The following is a 19,187-nucleotide window of genomic DNA, read 5'->3' as shown; positions in this document are numbered from 1 at the left end:
ATTTTGAAGGTTGCAGAGGGGCAACCAGTGTCTTGCACTGGACATCCAGTATCTAGTATCAGCATCCACTGTTCAGTGCCAGCATCCAGTATCCATTAGAGCAACATTGGCAATTTAAGCTAAAGAACCCAGAGTTCAATGATGGCAGCAGCAGCACTTTCATTGGACGCATTCTCTGGTATGATTTTGACTGTGTTTACTCTGAGCGTCATCTTTTTGTTTTCTTTCTATTTTTTAATCTTGCATCATCAGTCTTTCTAGGGGTTCTCTGAGCTACACAGAACCTTTTAAAATAAACTCTTTTTCTAATTAAATCAGCCAAAGTTGTTTTTTGTTGATTCATGGGTAACATGACTGGTCTATGCACCTTGCCTTACTTTGCCTGTCAGTTTTGCTGTCTAAAACTTATCTTTTTAAAAAGTCAGGTCAAATATTATTTCCTCCATACCAGCTAAGTTAGTATCTATCCTCTGGATTTACATAGTACCCTGTGCTTATCTCTATCATCATTTGGCCATTTTGTACCATTATCTGCAGGATTTCTGTCTGTATTACTAGCCTATGAGTTTCTTAAGGGCAGGGACCATGTTTTATTCAATGTCTGAAATTTAGTGGCTCCTCAAATGCACAAACATAAATGTTTGGTGGATATTACTTTTAATATTCTTAAATTCTTTGTTTTCCTCAAAACTGAATTATTTGCAGTGTGGAACTCATCAATGATGTAGAGCTATGAGGCAATGGAAGCTTGTGGAAGTCCTTAGTCATTCCTTAGAGCTCAGTTGCTTAGTTTCCGGCAAATGAAATTTAGCTAATTTCTAGGATACACTGCCTGGTTCTAAGGTATTAAAAAGGCAATTTTCTCTGTTTGAGTATGTCACACTTAGGAGAGTAGTTAATAAGTATGCTCCTTTTTTTCCCTGCAGTTATTTGTAGTTTGTGCCATTAGCATGTGACTTATTAATGGGACTGGTTTATTTTTTATTTATTTTTTTAAGATTTTGTTTGTTTATTTATTTATTTATTTATTTATTTATTTGACAGAGATAGAGACAGCCAGTGAGAGAGGGAACACAAGCAGGGGAAGTGGGAGAGGAAGAAGCAGGCTCATAGCGGAGTAGCCTGATGTGGGGCTCTATCCGCCGGGATAGTGCCCTGAGCCGAAGGCAGACACCTTACGACTGTGCCACCCAGGCGCCCCGGGACTGGTTTAAAGTTCAGTAAAATCCTAGAAAAATAAAATGTTCAGAGCTGAAGAAAGGAGGGAAAAATAATACCATAGGTAAGAAAAATCTGGCCATGGAAAGACTTTTTTATATGATCCTTGAGAACTGGGATGTGTTACTCTTCTTTGTTTTCCTCACAATGGCTCACACATAATAGATATACTAATATATGATTTTTTTTTAACTCTCAGTTCCTTCTTGCTTTAAAATCTCTTGATTGTCTGATTTTGGGCAGCTCAGGAAATGTTTGGATCAATAGAGTATATACATCCAGAGGAAAAAGCCAAAGTGATTTGGACCAAGAAAATTGCAGATTTAGGTAGCCTTAAAGTCCTAAATATAGACTGAGTGAGGAAGTCAGAAAGAATTTTTCTATATCTGGACTCTGGGTCTGCTCTTTGTACGTGTGACAGCCCCTATTGTAAACAGTTTTGAAATCCTTTGGTGATTGTTGGGAACACCCTCGTACAAGTGATTAATCTGCTTTAAGAGGTCCTGTGCCTTATGGAAATAGACTGCCCTAATTGAAGTGTCTGGAAGCCCCTGGAGAGCCAGGGAGCCAGAGTCTTCTAAGAGTGTTTCTACTTTCAGTAAACATGCAAAATTGAAATTAAGTGTTAGAACTAGTGATTCACTAGCTCAAGAGCAAGTTCCATAAGAGAAGACAGGTAGATAGAGCTCCTCGGCAAGATTCTTGTTCTGTAGTAGCCTTTGTGGGCAAGCACTAAACAAAGATTGTGAGAAAGGACTCTGAGATGGCACAGAGTGGAGGTATAGAAACAAAAGGTTCATAGTCTATTGGAAAAGATGGGTAAATAGGAATGGATTTACCACGAAATAATTTGCATAGGCCCCTTCCAAGACTCTGCCTGGAAAGGGCTTAGCAATATTATATTAATAATATTTTTCTTAAAGATGCCCCCTCAGATGCACAAAACCAAACTGCATAAGCTTTAGGGCTCATAAAACCTAGATCTACCCTAGCATTCAAGTACATCAACGATTATGGCATGTTGTGATGAAGTAGTATAAAGATATTCTGATAGTTCTGTAGAAGCACTGAAGAAAGGCATCCAGTTCAAGGTACCATTTGAATAGAGAGAGAATTCACCAGGAGGGCAGAGATTTTTGTCTTTGTATTCATCACATAGTCTCTAGTACCTAGAACATTGCCTGGCACATATCAAGTGGTTAATAAACATTTTATAAAAGAATAGGAGTGAGTTACGATAGACGGTTGGAGATTGTATATGTGTGGAGGGACTAGCAGCCTAATTTAGTAGGTGCCCGTCGGGGAGTGGTGAGTGATGTGGGTGGAGAATAGGTAGGCAGGAGCCAAAGCATGGAAGTTTCTGTTATACCCTGCTCAGGTTTTGGACTTTCCTAGGGCTATAGTGAACTCACTGAAGTCATTAAGCTTGGGAGTGTTATGATCTAATTTGATTTTAGAAAGATCATTCTAAAGGCTGTGTGCAGAATAGAGCAGAAGGGATTGAGGTTTGAGTTAAGAAACTGCTTAAGTAGCCTGGTCACAAAATGATTGGAATCTTAGCTCAGACAATGGCATTATAGATAAGATATGGGAACATATTCAGTAAACAATTTTGGAAATAAAATGGCACATGAAAGGCACAGTACATATTGAACTATAAACATTATTGAACTGTTGAATCTATCTGAAGTTTTAGTGATTCATTTGTTCACTCCTTCAACAGATATTTAATGAGTACCTACTATGTGCCAGGGATTATGTTAGACATTGAGGATTTAACAACGAGAAATTTAGACAAGGTCCACTCTTGGTGTCTGCAAAAGTTACAGACAAGTAACCCGGCAATATCAGTACTGTGTTGTGATAAGTACTGTGAGAGGGAAAGTTTAAGGTGTCCTAGGAACACATAGAAGGAATAACGTATATAGACTTATGGGGTTGGCAAAAAGTTCCTGGGGAAAATGATGTCCAAGCTGAAACAAGAATGAGTAGCAGTTAGATGAGTGAAGATACATAGGTGAGATTGAGGAGGGAGAGGAAGGACTCTGGAATGACTTCTTGAAGACAGGGCAAGGTGACTATGGACCATGGGGATGTTAAGGGAGTTAGAGACAGAAGGTGATGGTCCAGGTACTGGTGAGAAGATGAGTTCATTTATGTTGTGTTAGATTTGAGATGCCTGTGGGACATCCAGATGCAGATGAAGGATATATGGGTTGGGAGTTCACAAGAGAGGTCAGGCCTGGAGATACAGATTTTGGAGTCATCAGGGTAGTTCTTGAAGCCATGGATATAGTTGAGATCATCCACAGAGAGTGAGTAGAGAGAACATAGAAGGAGACCAAAGACAAATTCTTTTAAAGGGCCAGAAAAAGAAGAAAAGCCTTTGAAAGAGACCAAAGGAAGGACTGGACAAAAAGAAAAACTGGGAGGGAATGTGACCAGAAGATGGAACAAGGAGACAGAGAAAGGCAGGAGAATAGAGCAAGAGGTGACCAACTCAATAACTGTTGCTGAGTTCCAGAACAATAAGCATTAAAAAACAGTCATTGGATTAGGCAATGTGGGTGTTGCTGGGGACTGGGAAAGAGCAATTTTAGTGGAAGGACTGGTGGCAGGAGCCAGACTGGAAGTAATGAAATTCTGAGATGTGTCCTGCCAATATCTAGCAAAATGATAGATGTTCACATTAGAGGGAATTGGTGAGCACATTACGCTCAGCCAAGGTTTTCACATGCCTAATGGATTCTCATACAGAAAATATCTTTCAATGAGATTATAAATGACAATGAGGACTTATACTAAATATCCTGGAGACAGAGAAGAAATGAAGAGTCTTTACTATATTCCAACTATTGAGGACCTTCTTGTGTTTCTGGTTTCTCCTTTATATGATATAAATTTCTTTTAAATACCTTGGACAAAGTGATTGCAAAGGGCAGGGAAAGAGTGACTGTATATTTTCCAGTCTTCTGGGGATTCTGATGAAAAGAGGATAAATCCCTCAGAAAATAACAATAAACCTTTGTGTTCCTGGTGCCTCTACACAAGATTTACCATTTATATCAAATCAGTTTGCACTGTTAGACTTCAGGTGGAGTAGAAGCTCCATATTCTAGCCCTCTAAGTTATTAAATACAGCCAGAAATTTTATTATCTGAAAAACATATTCATAATTATTCCATAGTTTTTAAGAACGCCAGCGAGTATAGGGATTATGAATGTTAGTGAAATGACATCTGTGAATTTTAAAGCATTTTAGCCTCAGGTAATAGACACAAATTGACTTCAAGAGAGGCCATATGATATGCTGGTAAAGGGCATGGGTTCTGGAGTCAGAGAGATCTATATTCAGATCCTAAAACTGCATTTAGTAAATATGTGTCCTTGAGGGTGGTTCCTTTTTTTTTTTTAAGTTTATTTTTAAGTAATCTCCGCATCCATTGTGGGGCTCAAACTCATGACACCAAGATGAAGAGTCACATACTCCTCCAACTGAGCCCACCAGGCACCCCAGGGGTGGTTTCTTAATATCTGAGTCACAGTCTTCTCCTCATCTGTGAAATAGTGGTTAAATAAAGTAAGGCATATAAAGCTCTTAGGGTCATGCTTGGCATAAAGTATTCACTTAATAAATATCAGTTATTATATTACCCAAGATTACAAAATTGTTCAGTGCTGGAATCTAAATTTCACAAACGATATTCTCTTAAACCTATAAGCATGTGTATATGTACCATATGTGCTTATCCGTTAGTTTGGAAATATAGGCTTTCTTATTCTGACATTTTGACATTGACTCCTTTTAATCTTCCTTTCATTACCTCACACTTACTTATCAAATCAATTCTCTCCTTAGGTATCTGAGTTCTCTTTCACTTACAAATGACAGAAGCCCAATTCAAACAAATTTGAAGAAAGGAAAACAAATTCAAGCAAAGGTTTATTTTGTAACTGGGATGTCAGGGGTAGAGCTGACTGTAGGTTCTTTACAAATGTCGTCTCTTAGGTCTGGTTTTTCTCTCTGCATAGCTCCTTCCACCCACATGCTGCTGCACTCTGAACCTACCACTGCATTTGCACTAAGGCCACACTTCCCACCGACTATTCTTAGCCAATGACTGAGCACATCAGCCTTACTAAGGCAGGCCAGTCCTGCAAGATGTAGGACTCCTTTGGCAGGTTCCTTTGGCTTAACGATCTCCCATTGGCCTTGCCAAAATTTTCTTTGGACTGAATGACCATCTAAGATTCTTCCTACCCAGCCTTTCTTTTTTCTGCCTCTCTTACACAAGGCGACAGACCTATATCATGTTCTGATAGCTCTCTCACCCTTTTCTGGTTCCCTCCCCATTTTTCCTGACAGGAGTTCATCTTGCTCCCACCACAGATCTCTTGTGTATCTAATTTTATCTTGACATCTACTCCTTAGGTAATTCAACCAATACACATGGCCCAAGAAAACAGGTGGTAAGATGGAATTCTGGATATGGTTCACCCGTTTCCCAATGGGTAAAGATTATTCCCTCCTGGGTAATGTGTGAAGTATGAATAGTCCCTGTTACACAGTTGTGGGCCAGTTGCTACTGGGAAAAATTCCTGGTTGAGAGGCTTGACTTTGCTGATTTTTTTACTTCGATTCAATCATTTAGAAGATATGGGGGAGAACAATGCATACAAAGACAGTGGAGTTGATTGGCTACTGCTACACTGAATGAACACTCACTTGGCAGAGGGATGAGAATCAGAAGGCTATTAAATAGTTAACGTCTAAGTATGAGAGCCCTTATACACTGCAGTGGAAGAGAGGACATAACTGGGCAGCAAACAGATGATTTGATTAGAATGGCAGAGCTCCAGAGACATTTTTTTAAAAGATTAATTAATTAATTTATTTAAGAGATAGAAAATGCTTGAGTGCACATCTGAGTTGAGGGGAGGGGGGAGGGGCAGAGGGCAGGAGAGAATCTCAAGCAGACTTCCTGCTGAGTGTGGAGCCCAACATGGAGCTTGATTCCATGACCCTAAGATCATGACCTGAGTCAAAACCAAGAGTTGGATGCTTAACCAACTGAGACACCCAGGTGCCCCACGCTCCAGAGACATTTAAATTATCAGTCAAGACAGTTATGGTAAGGTAACGGTCCTGGCTGGGAAAACCTGGGACCCTGATTTATGGGATAGGGACATCTGAATGGATGCTTCTAAGGATTTTGGCTCTAAAGACTCCCCTGAACCCTAAGAATTTGCAGAGTGGCCTACTCTTCTATAGTAAAAGCTAGCACTTTTGCATTGATAGACACTGTATTATAATGTAAGCTGTATAATCCCTTCTCCCATAAGGCAGCAGGTGCCCCCTCAGCAGCCCTACCTCCTCTCCTAGCTGGTAGGTCAATAACTTAGGGTTAATACTAGTACAACCTGGCCAGGGAAATGCTGGACCTGGTAAGGGAGGAAAGATGTTATACACTGAAGGAACTGCAAGAATTAGCTAGCAGAAGCAGGGTGTAAACCTGGGATTGTGTTTTGAGGGTACTTTATCGGGGGTTAGACTATAAGACTGGATAATCAGGAATTTGTAGACTTACAGACAATTTTTTGGGGGTCACAGGATTTAACACACTGGCAAGAACCCTAGAGGATGAGGTGGTTCTTAGAGTCTTTAAGAAAGGAATGCCCAATGTTGAATGAAGTAGAAATGCTTGAGCTATCCTGGCAGATAGTAGAAGGAATAAAGAGCCTAAGGAAAGAAGGTAAGCAGGAATGGCTGTGTTATGTGAGGCCATGAAACATACTGGTTGATTTTGTTCTATGGGAGGGCTCAGAAGACACACCATTTATGAAGCCATCAGGAAAGCACTGGTGGGAATAGCATCAGCATCATAGTGATGGCTCTTCTCTGCAGGTCAGGCCTGATTGCAAGAGAGGTGGTTATAGAGTGGGGCTCATTAATATCCGTAGGGATGATGACTTTCAATGTAATAGAGGCTACAATGATTATAATGACCTTCAAGATCTGAGGGTACAGCCAAGGGACTTGAGCTGCACAGAATTGTAGAGATGGTAATAGAGCATGATGTCTCTGGCAGAAAAAGAGGTAGCAACACCATGGCAAGTACATACTATTCCCCTAGTTCTTTTTTGAAAGGTACCTCTGACAGTTTACTTGGGTGATTGTATACTGGGGAAGAGAAAATGCTCAGACATTTTGAGAACTGTTAGACACACAGTCTGGGTTGTCATTGATACCTGGAGACCCAAAGCATCATTATAGTTCTAATAAAGGGGGGGGCTACAGGGACTGGGTAATAAATTAACTCCTCACTAAAGTCTGCTCAGAATGGGCCTGCTAGTTCAGTGGATACACCCAGTGGTCATTTTCTCTGTTCCTGATTGCATTGATATACTTGAATGATATACCCTCACATTGGTTTCTTAGTCTGTAGGGTAAAAGAGTGAGGAAAGCCAAGTAGAAACCTTTGAAACAGTTCCTTCACCTCCCTTCCTTTCCCAACCAAGATAGCAAATCAGAAACAATATCACATCCCTAAAGAATGACTGAAGACTTGCTGGCTTAAACAAGCAGTAGCCTTCATCATAGCTACTGTGCCAGATATGGCCTAATTGCTAGAGCAGATCGATTAGTCTTCAGATTCATGATATATGGCCATTGATCTGACAAAAGCAATTCTTTTCAATTTCAGTCAGGAAAGAGCATCAGGAACAGTTTGTATTCATGTGAGATGGCCAACAGTATTCATTTACACTTTGTCCTCAGGGCTATGTCAGCTTTCCTGCCCACTGTCATGATATAGTTTGATGAGATCTGGACTGCCTCGGTATCCCACAGAAGCATCACACTGACCCATTTCATTGATGGCATGCTGATGTGCTCCAGATGATGGGAGATAAATCCTACAAAGAATAAGGAACCTGCCATTTCAGTAAAGGTTTTAGGAATCTAACGGTGAGGAGTATATTTTCTCCAAAGTAAAAAATTGCAGCATCTTTTAACCCCTACCACAAAGATGGAAGCACAGTGCCAGTAGTCCTCTTTGGGTTCTGGAAGCAATATATTCTACACCTAGGATCATTGCTTTGTTTCATATACCAGATAACGTGGAAGTCTGCCAGCTCTGAGTGAGACCTGGAAAAAGAAAAGGGTTCTGCCAGTAGGATCTGGAGAACGTTCTGGTGTTGGAAGTGTTGATGATGGGAAAAGATACAGTATGGAGATTCTGTTAAGCTCCAGTGGGGGAATCACGAATTCTGACTATTGGTGCCTCTGAATGCTTAACTTGTCAACAGTAGAGATCAATGCTGAGCCCTTGATGGGGCACTATTCTTTGAGGAAGCCAACGAGCTATTTGGTGGCAAGTCAACTACCTTGGGCCTTACCTATAATAGAAGGGCCAGTGGTTAGGTATATGTAGATAGGGATAGATGGGATAGGTGACTTATTTTGGGAATGAGTTTGCATTTCCTACCTGTAGTGCCTTGGCCACCATCGCTATTCAGGGACTTATGGAATGCCTAATCTACAAGCAGGATTCTCACTCATTCAAATATGGAACCCCCTTCACAGTAGAGGATGTGTGAAGTGGGCATGGGGCAACTGGTCATATATTGTACCATTTGGGGGCAGCTGGCCTTAGAAAATGTTAGAAGAGTCTTTTAAAGGCACAGCTTAAGTGTCAGCTTTGTGATAACACTCTAAAAGGATGGGAAATGTATAGAGAAAACTTTTGGTGCTAGGTCCCCAAAGGGAAGACTAAACGGGTCTGGGAACCAAGAGGTGCAAGCAGGAATAACCCCATTTACCAATTACTCACAATGACCCAATGGGGGGTTTTGTACTTTCTGTTCCTACAGCTCTGAGCTTTGCAAAGTTGGAGGTCCTGATTGTCTAAGAAGGTATACTCTTGTTAGGGGACACTGTAAGGCTCCCACTGAACTATAAGCTATGGCTGCCGTGAGGACAGTTTTGGATTCCTTGTATCCAGGGACCAGCCTGAGAGAAGAGGAGTCACCAATATTCACAAAGGCAGTTGACCCTGATCAGCAGGAAAGGGTAAGGCTGCTCTTATACAATAGGGACAGGGAGGGAATATGTGTGGAATCTATGTGATGCAGTTTGGTGTCTCCTGGTATTGCCTTGTCCCATTGGATGGACACATGCAGCACCTCAAGCCTGAGAAGGGTGTGATTACCAACTATATGATTACTTCAGGAATGAAGGCTCAGGTCATACCACCAGGTAAACCACCAAGACCAGCCAAGGTGACAGATGACAGTGAGGAGAATTTAGAATGGAGAAGGCAGAGTATGAGTATCAGTCGTAGGCCTGAAATCAACAGCAGTGATGAGGGCTGTAGTTCATTCCACTAACCTGGCCCTTCCTCAAGAAGAAAGGCCCCTGGGAACCAAGGAGGAACTGCTCCACAATCCCCTGTAGAGAGGGAGATGTGTGTAACTATGAGAATGTGCCTCTCAGATCTCCTACTGTGGGGAGCATAATTGACTGATGCCCCCAGCTGCTATATTATAAAGACGCCACTGCATTTGCTCTGAGGCTATGTTTCCTGTGGTCTCTTTTAGCCAGTGAGGTGCACAGCAGGGATATTGCAGCAGGCCCACTCCTGTGAGACAGAGGACTCCTCTGACTGATGGTTTGGGCCCGAGGATTCTATATTGGCTTTGCAGAAACTTTCTGAAAGCTTCATGGCAATCTAAGGCTCTTCCTATCCTACCTTCTTGCCCTTTCTCCTTCCTATGGGTCAGATGTATGTCATTGTCTGACAGATCTCATCCTTCTCCAACTCCCTCTCCATTTTCTTTCACAGGCATTCCCACCAATTTCTTGCAAGTCTGATCTAATCTTGGTGTTTACTTCTTGGAGGACCTGAATGAACACATGTAGGTATAAATTTACCCATTGTATAGATGAAGAAACTATGCTTCAGAGAGGTTAAGTAACCTGCACAAGGTCATACAGCCGCTTAGTGGCAGAGCAATGATTTAAATCCAGGATTATCTAGCTTCAAAGCCTGTGTGCCTAGATGTCATATTCCTGCTTTCCTGCCTCTGCCCTTTCTGTTTGCTTCATTCTTCCTTAGTTTCCTGGAAAGGCTTTTGAATATTCCAGTCTGTCTCTACCTTGCAAAGGTAGGAGGAGTTTTTGACTATACTTGCACCAGAATGTGAAAGGAAGAATATTTGTATTCCTGGGGTCTGTGACAGTTCTTGAAGTTGAAGAGTCTCCCTGGGGAAAGAGAAACTCAGAGAACACAGTTGGGGCAGCTTTGCTGAACTTGCCCTTTCCTTCCTGGAAAGTCTCCTTGGAGAGTTAAATTATGAAAGTTCAATTTTGTTTTATAAGAGAAACCATATGCCTTTATACTCATTATCTTATTAGAACATGTCTCCCCACACAAAAATCTATGATTTTATAAGGTTTCCTCTTTTTTATTAAACACAAAATTTTAATCGTTGACACTGAAATGAAAACCAAGGGCTATCTGGATTTTGTGGCCCAGGTGCTGTATCTATGGAATTCATTCACCTTTTCCTGATCAGTTTCTCTGTTCTCCTTTCTAGCAAAACTCTTACTGTCTCCACTACCTCTCTTCCCATTCTTTGTTGAACTCCCACATCATTTCCTACCGTTCCAAAGAGAATGTTCTTGTGAAGGTCCCCAGTGGCCTTTAGGTTATGAAATTCAGCATTCATTTTCTCAGTTCCCATTTTGCTTGTCCTCTAGGCAGTATTAACACACTTGATCACTCCCTCTTACCTTAAAAATGGTCTTTGTCTTCACCTATCATTGGAGATACCACATTTCCCTGGTTTTCTGCCATATCATGAACTGCTCCTCTCTCTCTATATATTTTTAGAGAGGGAGAGTGAGAGCAGGAAGAGCAAAGGGAGAGGCAAAGAAAGAATCTTTTTTTTAATTCAGTTTAATTAACATACAGTGTATCATTAGTTTCAGAGGTAATTTAGTGATTCATCAGTTGCATATAACACCCAGTGCTCATTACATCAAGTGCTCTCCTTAATGCCCATCACACAGTTACCCCATCCCCCTACCCATCTTCCCTCCAGCAACCCTCAGTTTGTTTCCTTTGGTTAAGAATCTCTTATGGTTTGTTTCCCTCTCTGTTTTTTTTCTTATTTTTCCTTCCCTTCCCCATGGTCATTTGTTTGGTTTCTTAAATTCCATATATGAGTAAAATTATATATTCCTCTTCCTCTGACTGACTTATTTCGCTTAGCATAATACCCACTAGTTCCATCTACATTTTTGCAGATGGCAAGATTTCATTTTTTTAATGGCTGAGTAGTATTCTGTGTGTGTGTGTGTGTGTGTGTGTGTGTACATACACACAGTACATCTTCTTTATCCATTCATTTTGTTATTAGTTATTTTTGTTGATCTCTTAGTGTGCCTGATTTTTATTTTTTTTGAAGAATTTTTTAAAAAGATTTTTATTTATTTGAGAGAGCAGAAGTGGGGGTGAAGGGTAGAGGGAGAGGAACAAGCAGACTCCCCACTGAGCAGGGAGCCTGATGCAAGGGCTCGATCCCAGGACCCCGAGAACATGACCTGAGCCAAAGGCAGACACTTAACCGACTGAGCCACTCAGGCGCCCCTGATTTTAATTTCTTAATTTAAAAAATTTTTTAAAAAGACTTATTTATTTTAGAGAGAGAGTGTGAGCAGTGGGAGGGGCAGAGGGAGAGGGAGAAAGAGAATCTCAAGCAGACTCTGTATTGAGTGCAGAGCCCAATGTGGGACTCCATCTCACCACCCCAAGATCATGACCTGAGCCGAAACCAAGAATTAGATGCCTAACTGACTGAGCCACCCAGGCGCCCCATCTTCTCTCCATATCTTAACTGGATTACTTATTTATTGGGTGTTGAGTTTGATAAGTTACTTATAGATTTTTTATATTAACCCTTTATCAAATATGTCACTTGCAAATATCTTCTCCCATTCTGTAGGCTGCCTTTTAGTTTTGTCCATTATTTCCTTCACTGGGCAGGAGCTTTTTATCTTGATGAGGTTTCAATAGTTCATTTTTGCTTTTGTTTCCCTTGCCTCTGGCAACGTGTCTAGTAAGAAGTTGCTGTGGCTGAGGTCAAAGAGGTTGCCGTCTGTGTTCTCCTCTAGGATTTTGGTGGTTTCCTGTCTCACATTTAGGTCTTTCATCCATTTTGAGTTTATTTTTGTGTACGGTATAAGAAATTGGTCCAGTTTCATTCTTCTGCATGTGGCTGTCCAATTTTCCCAGCACCATTTGTTGAAGAGACTATCTTTTCTCCATGGATATTCTTTCCTGCTTTGTCAAAGATTAGTTGATCACACAGTTGTGGGTCCATTTCTGAGTTTTCTGTTCTGTTCTATTGATCTATGTGTCTGTTTTTGTGCTTGTACCATACTGTCTTGATGACTACAGCTTTGTAATATAGCTTGAAGTCCAGAATTGTGATGCCTCCAGGTTTGCTTTTTTTTTTTTTTTCCCCCAAGATTGCTTTGGCTATTTCAGGTCTTTTGTGGTTCCATACAAGTTTTAGGATTGTTTGTTATAACTGTGAAAAATGCTGGTGGTATTTTGATAGGAATTGCATTAAAGGTATAGATTGCTTTGGGTAGCACATGCATCTGTTTCTACCAGCATTATCAACAATAGCCAAACTATGGAAAGAGCCCAAATGTCTATCAGCTGATAAATGGATAAAGAAGATGTGGTATACAAAATATTAGCCATCAAAAAGAATGAAATCTTGCCATTTGCAATGACATGGATGGAGCTAGAGTGTATTATGCTAAGTGAAATAAGTCAGTCAGAGAAAGACAAATACCATATGATTTCACTCATGTGTGGAATTTAAGAAACAAAATAGATGAACATAAGGGAAAGGGGGGAAGGGAGAGAGGGAAGCAAACCATAAGAGACTCTTAACAATAGAGAAAAAACTGAGTGTTGATGGTGGGAGGTGGGTGGGGGATGGGCCGAATTGGTGATGGGTATGAAGGGGGGCACTTGTGATGAGCACTGGGTGGTATATGCAAGTGATGAATCACTAAATTCTACACCTGAAACCAATTTTACCATATATGTTAACTAACTAGAATTTAAATAAAAACTTAAAAAAATGAAATTCAGGGATTTTGAAAAGCTCAAGTCTCAGTCTGAACTCTTTTTTTTCTGATTCATGTCAGTATTCAGCCTTTGCTAATCACCTGGAAGTAGGAAGTGTGTAGGGGTGGGGAGGAGAAGAACTTCAGCAGCTGGGGGACATGTGGGGCAGCTTCTTCGTAGGGTCTGAGAAAGAAGGAGGTTACATTATTTGTTGAGATGTGATTAAACCCTTAAACTGAATTTTGAGAGACAGCTGCACATAGAAAAGAGATGATGATTAAAATTAATTACTGTTTTTGTAGATGTTTTGCATTTCTACAGCAGTTTGTATTTACTAAGAATTTTGTAATCACTTATTAACTCTCCCTCACAAGAGCCTTGTGACATGGGCAACATTACTACAAATGTTTGTTTTTGTTTTCTGGGAAGAAATAGGATGTGCTCTGGCCACATATTAGGATTAAGGAATCAAAATCCTTACTGTAGCTCTTTCACTCACTGTGATTTTGAGAATCCAAATGAGAACTTGAACATTGTCTTACTCTGTAATTTTATTATGAAGAACAACTCACAAAGATGGATCAGGGGTTTGGTAAATTAAAAAAGATATATGTAGGGGCACCTAGGTGGCTCAGTTGGTTAAGTGTTGGACTCTTGGGTTAGGCTCAGGTCATGATCTCAGGATCATAGATGGAGCCCCTCATCAGGCTCTGCACTCAGTGCAGAGTCTGCTTGAGATTCTCTCCCTCTCCCTCTCCCCCTCCCCATCGTGATCTCGGGGTCATGAGATCAAGCCCTGAGTCAGGGCTTCTCACTCAGCCAGAAGTCTGCTTCTTTCCCTCTCCCTCTGCCCCTCCCCCTGCACACACACTCTTTCTCTCTCTCTCAAATAAATAAATCTTTACAAAAAAGATATATGTAGGTATGTAATAACAATAGTAACCTCTCAAATTCATTTTCCTCCAGGTTTTTAAAAAATAAAATTAATAATACTACCTATATCATATTTTTACATATCAAGTATTTAGCCTAGTGCCTTGCATATTAATAAATGCTTAGTAAACATTACCCATTATCAATACTGTAATAAGACCCAGGTAATATATGCTTTCTTTTTGCTTCCATTTGATTACATTAGTGTTCCTGTCTTTGGATAAAGATGCATGCAGACATACATTCACTTACTCGGCAATATTTATTGAGTGACTACCATTTATCATGCAATGTTCCTGGAGCGAGGAATGTAGTGGTAAACAAATAGGACTTCCTATTCTCATGAAGTTTATATTTTGGTAGGAGGGAGAGGACTCACATTATCATGGTAGTGGGCTTATATTCCAGTGGGAGTTAGGCCAAGATAGAGAGGATAGAAGCATGATTAGGGTATATTTAGAAAATATGTGGGAAACTTTTTTCTGACTTTTATGTAAAAATAGTTTTTTATTATAGCAGCAGATTAAGTGTATATAAGCTATTCATTTTTATAAAAGTATTTAAAGATATAATTATATATTTTATTTTAAAAATAAATACACATGAATTTAGAAAATTTTGAAAAGCAAGTATTATTTTATTTATGATTATGTAAATAAAACCACTATGCTGAATTTTTTAAAAATAGAAAAGTTATCCATAATTTCACTACAATACTATTCTTTTTAAATTGCCTTAGGAATTTATATGTATATAGATATATATAGATAGATAAATAGATAGATATATAGATATATATGTATTTGTATATAGTTTATTCAGCATACATTTCCTAAGCATTTTCCCATGCTGTTTCAGCATGGAAAAAATGGGTTCAGTTTCCTGACATTTGGCCATGGCTTGGGGCTGCAGACAGTGCAGTGGGATGGCAGCAGTGGGAAGGAATATCACATAAAGGCATTCTGAACTTAGCCCAGAGCCTGCTTAAAGGGATGAGATGAAGAGAGAGGTATATTGGCTATGCTGAAAAGATGAGTAGACAGAAGCAGAATTCAATCCCTGGATATGTCAGGTGCTTGAAGACCAAAGAGAAGGTTCTGGAAGTAGAGAGGAGCCTCAGATTCTCACTGTCGCCTTCTCAACCTTAGGTGATTTCTGGAGAAATACTGCCCCTACCGCCACAACATAGACTTGCACTTTTCTTTCTGTTAGGATATTGGAGCTGTGGATTGAGATGTAAGCCAGAGTCCCTTCCAAGATAATTTTGAAACAAGTTAATTTTGAGTTTGAGCATGGATTTGGCCTCTTGCTTTCTTTTCCAACTGCCACCAATGTTTTCTTAGGCTGGGTTCTTGCCTAGGTACATTTAAATTGGGAGGCAGTTTCATAGCTTATTCCTTATTCTTCAGGTACAGAAATGAGTTTATGAACAATTTTTAGATTTTTAGGGTAAGATTAGAGTTATAAAATTGAAAAAGATGTCAAGAAGATCATCTGGGAATTTCCTCTCTATGTCCCTGATCCTGTCTGAAAAGTTTATTGTTTTTTTTTTTGTTCTGCTTAAAATGTTAGTTCCCTAATGGCAGAATTATATAAAATAAGAACAACAGTCACACAATTATGAGAAATCTTCCTAAGTACCAGGGGTAAATGTCCCTGATGTTTATGGAAATGTGTTTAAAGCTCTTCTGGTTCCTTCTACCCACTTTCCTGAGACACTACCTTGATTCTGCTCTGGACGTGAGCACTAGCTGCAAAACCCTCAGGCTTTTTTTCAAAAAATTTTATTTATGTATTTAGTTCCAGTATAATTAATGTACAGTGTTATATTCATTTAAGGTGTACAGTATAGTGATTCAACAATTCTATACATTAGTCAGTGCTCATCAAGATATGAGTACTCTTGGGGCACCTGGCTGGCTGTCTGTAGAGCATGTGACTATTGATCTTGGGGTTGTGAATTTGAGCCCCATGTTGTGTTGTGTTGAGATTACATAAAAATAAAATCTAAAAAATAAAAAAGCATACATGTATGCTTAATCCCCATCATCTCTTTCACCCGTCCCCTACCCCCCCAACCAGTAATCACCAGTTTGTTTTGTATATTTAAGAGTCTGGTTCTTTGTTTGTCTCTTTTTTCTTTGTTTGTTTTGTTTTTTAAAGTCCACATATGAGTAAAATCATATGGTATTTGTCTTTATCTGACAGACTTCTTTCACTTAGCACCATACCATCTAGATCCATCCATAGCTGCGGCAAATGGCAAGATTTCATTCTTTTCTATGGTTGGGTAACATTCCATTTGTATATATAAACCATATCTTCTTTATCCTTTCATCTGTTGATAGACACTCGGGTTGCTTCCCTAATTTGGCTATTGTAAATAATGCTGCGCTAAACAAGGGTGCATATATCTTTTTGAATTAGTGTTTTTGTATTCTCCGGGTGGGATTATTGAATCATACAGTGATTTTTTTTGAGGAACCTCCATACTGTTTTCCTTAGTGGCTGTAGGAGTTTGCATTCCTACCAACAGTGCATGAGGGTTCCTTTTTCTCCACATCCTAACAAAACTTGTTATTTCTTGGGGTACCTGGGTGGCACAGTCGATTAAGTCTGGCTGTTGGTTTTGGCTCAGGTTGTGAGATCAGGCCCTGAGTAGGGCTCTGCACTGGGTGTGGAACATACTTGAGATTCTCTCTCTCTATCTCTCCCTCGGCTCCCCTCCCCACTTCCTCCCTCCCTCTTTCTCAAATATATAAATAAATCTTTTAAAAAACTTGTTATTTCATGTTTTTGATTTTAGCCATTCTGACAGGTGTGAGGTGGTAGCTCATTGTGGTTTTGATTTGCATTTCCCTGATGATGAGTAATGTTGAATTTTTTCATGTCCGTTGGTCATCTATCTGTATGTCTTCTTTGGAGAAATGTCTGTTCATGTCATTTTTTTAATTGGGCTATTTGGTTTTTAGGTGTTGAGTTGTAGAAGTTCTTTATATATTTTGGATACTAACTCCTTCTCAGATGTATCATTTGCAAATATTTCCTCCCATTCAGTAGGTTGTCCTTTTGTTGATTGTTTCCTTTGCTGTGCAGAAGCTTTATGCTTTGATGTAGTCCCAATAGTTTATTTTTGCCTTTATATCCCTTTCCTTAGGAGACATATCTAGAAAAAACCTTTAAGCTTTTTTATTCTAGACATGAGGCCCACAGGATTCCTAGTGCCTCCTTTAATGGAGACGCATCCATGCTCTGCCCTTCTGTTGGAAAATCGTGTAAGAGTAAGGAACAAGAGAACATTTCAGAAGAATACTCCCAGATGATGTCTCTGATCTCAGGTTCCTTCCATTTTACCAAAGGAAAAGTCAACCAGGTCACCCTCTGATACAAAGAAACCCAGGTATAAGTCCATAGTGGCACTTAAGTATGCTGAGAAACCTTCACAAAACATAGGTTATCTTAGGCACTGAGAACTTAAATTTCAAGCTTGGATTAAGCCCCTGGACACATTAGGGAGACAACCAACAATTTTTCTATTTTACACATTAATGCTAATTTCACTTGCAAAAGACAAGTACTAAAATAGTATTATGATTTTAACAGTAGAAATGTAGGAGTATGAAATTTGTAATGTTATACAAATTAAGCATGAAAGGCAAATACCACATCAGAGTGGGCTGGGTATCCAGATTTCAGCTGAAATTCTCTGAAAGGGTTACCATGGCTAGCTAGTTCCACTAACTAAAGGGCCCTAGTGTTAGGAGAAGGAGGTAAAAAGAGGATATAGAGAGAAAGTGAGGCAGTTTTAATGTTTGTGACATCTTCTTAGTTCTTCTCAGGAGGTTCTTCATGGATTTGAATATTTATAGTAGTATATTCTCTCACTGGAGTATGGGTACTTGAGAGCTAATTTAATAACTTTTACTTGGGAGGATAATATAGATTGCTGCTTATGCTGACTGTGATAGCTTGAAGACTATCTTATTTTGCTTGGGCTTCTATATGAAAATACAATAGACTGAGTGGCTTACAAACAGCAGAAATGAATTCTTACAGTTCTGGGGCTGGGAAGTCCAAGATTAAGGTGCTGGTAGATTCGGTGTCTTGTGAGGGCCTGCTTCCTGTCTTCTTGCTGTAACCTCAGATGTCAGAAAGCAGAGAGGGAAAGCAAGTCATTTCATGACTCTTAAAGGGAATTAATCCCATTTGTGAGATCTCCACACCCCTGACCGTATCTAACCCTACTTATCTTCCAAAGGCCCCACTTCCTAATACCAGAACATCGAGATTAGGGTTTCAACATATGAATTTGGAGGAGGGGAACACAATCATACAATTCATAACAAAAATATTTGATAACCTGCAAATCTGATTGTTTCAATCCTCTGCTCAAAATCCTCCAATGGATCCCAGTGCCAACAGCACAAAATCGCTCATTATCTGTTTGTTTGTTCATATTATTTCTTCATTCTTTCTACAATGAGTAACAGGTACTGGCGATACAGCAGTTAAGAAAACAGACAAAGGAGACCCATCCCTCTTGGAGCTTGGAGCTTGTGGTTAGACAAACAATTTAATTGGAGATGATATTTTGACAATAAACTAATGTAGCTTTTTTTCATGGACATCCATCCTATAACCCCAACATGTTTTCCAAATCCAATCATATTCCCCTGCAGCCATTCCACCAATATGGTCCCTACCTAAAGAAGGTACATTCCCTCCAGAGAAGATGAAGTAAAAGGAAGCACTTTTATTGAGAGTAGGGATATGGAGGTGGGAAGATACAGTAGAAATACTGACATTGAGTGAAGGAGGACCTGAGATCTTTTGAGCTTGGTGGCAGGTACAAGCCTAGGAGAAGCTCTGTGTTTGACATGGAGATAG

The 19,187-nt window shown here is 39.8% G+C and overlaps 1 protein-coding gene across 1 annotated transcript in view; it reads right to left on the bottom strand.

Moving 5' to 3' along the window:
• PHF24 (PHD finger protein 24) overlaps positions 1-19,187 on the bottom strand; it is a 116,636-nt gene that overhangs the window by 42,829 nt on the left and 54,620 nt on the right. Inside the window, exon 2 of the mRNA XM_057313549.1 lies at positions 18,355-18,439. The gene's annotated coding sequence lies outside the window, so the exon portion shown is untranslated. The remainder of the gene's footprint in view (positions 1-18,354; positions 18,440-19,187) is intronic.

The sequence above is a fragment of the Ursus arctos genome, unplaced genomic scaffold (assembly GCF_023065955.2).
Source record: "Ursus arctos isolate Adak ecotype North America unplaced genomic scaffold, UrsArc2.0 scaffold_18, whole genome shotgun sequence".
Classification (NCBI taxonomy): domain Eukaryota; kingdom Metazoa; phylum Chordata; class Mammalia; order Carnivora; family Ursidae; genus Ursus; species Ursus arctos.
The sequence above is the reverse complement of the archived record's forward strand: the minus strand, read 5'-3'. Positions and strand labels throughout refer to the sequence as shown.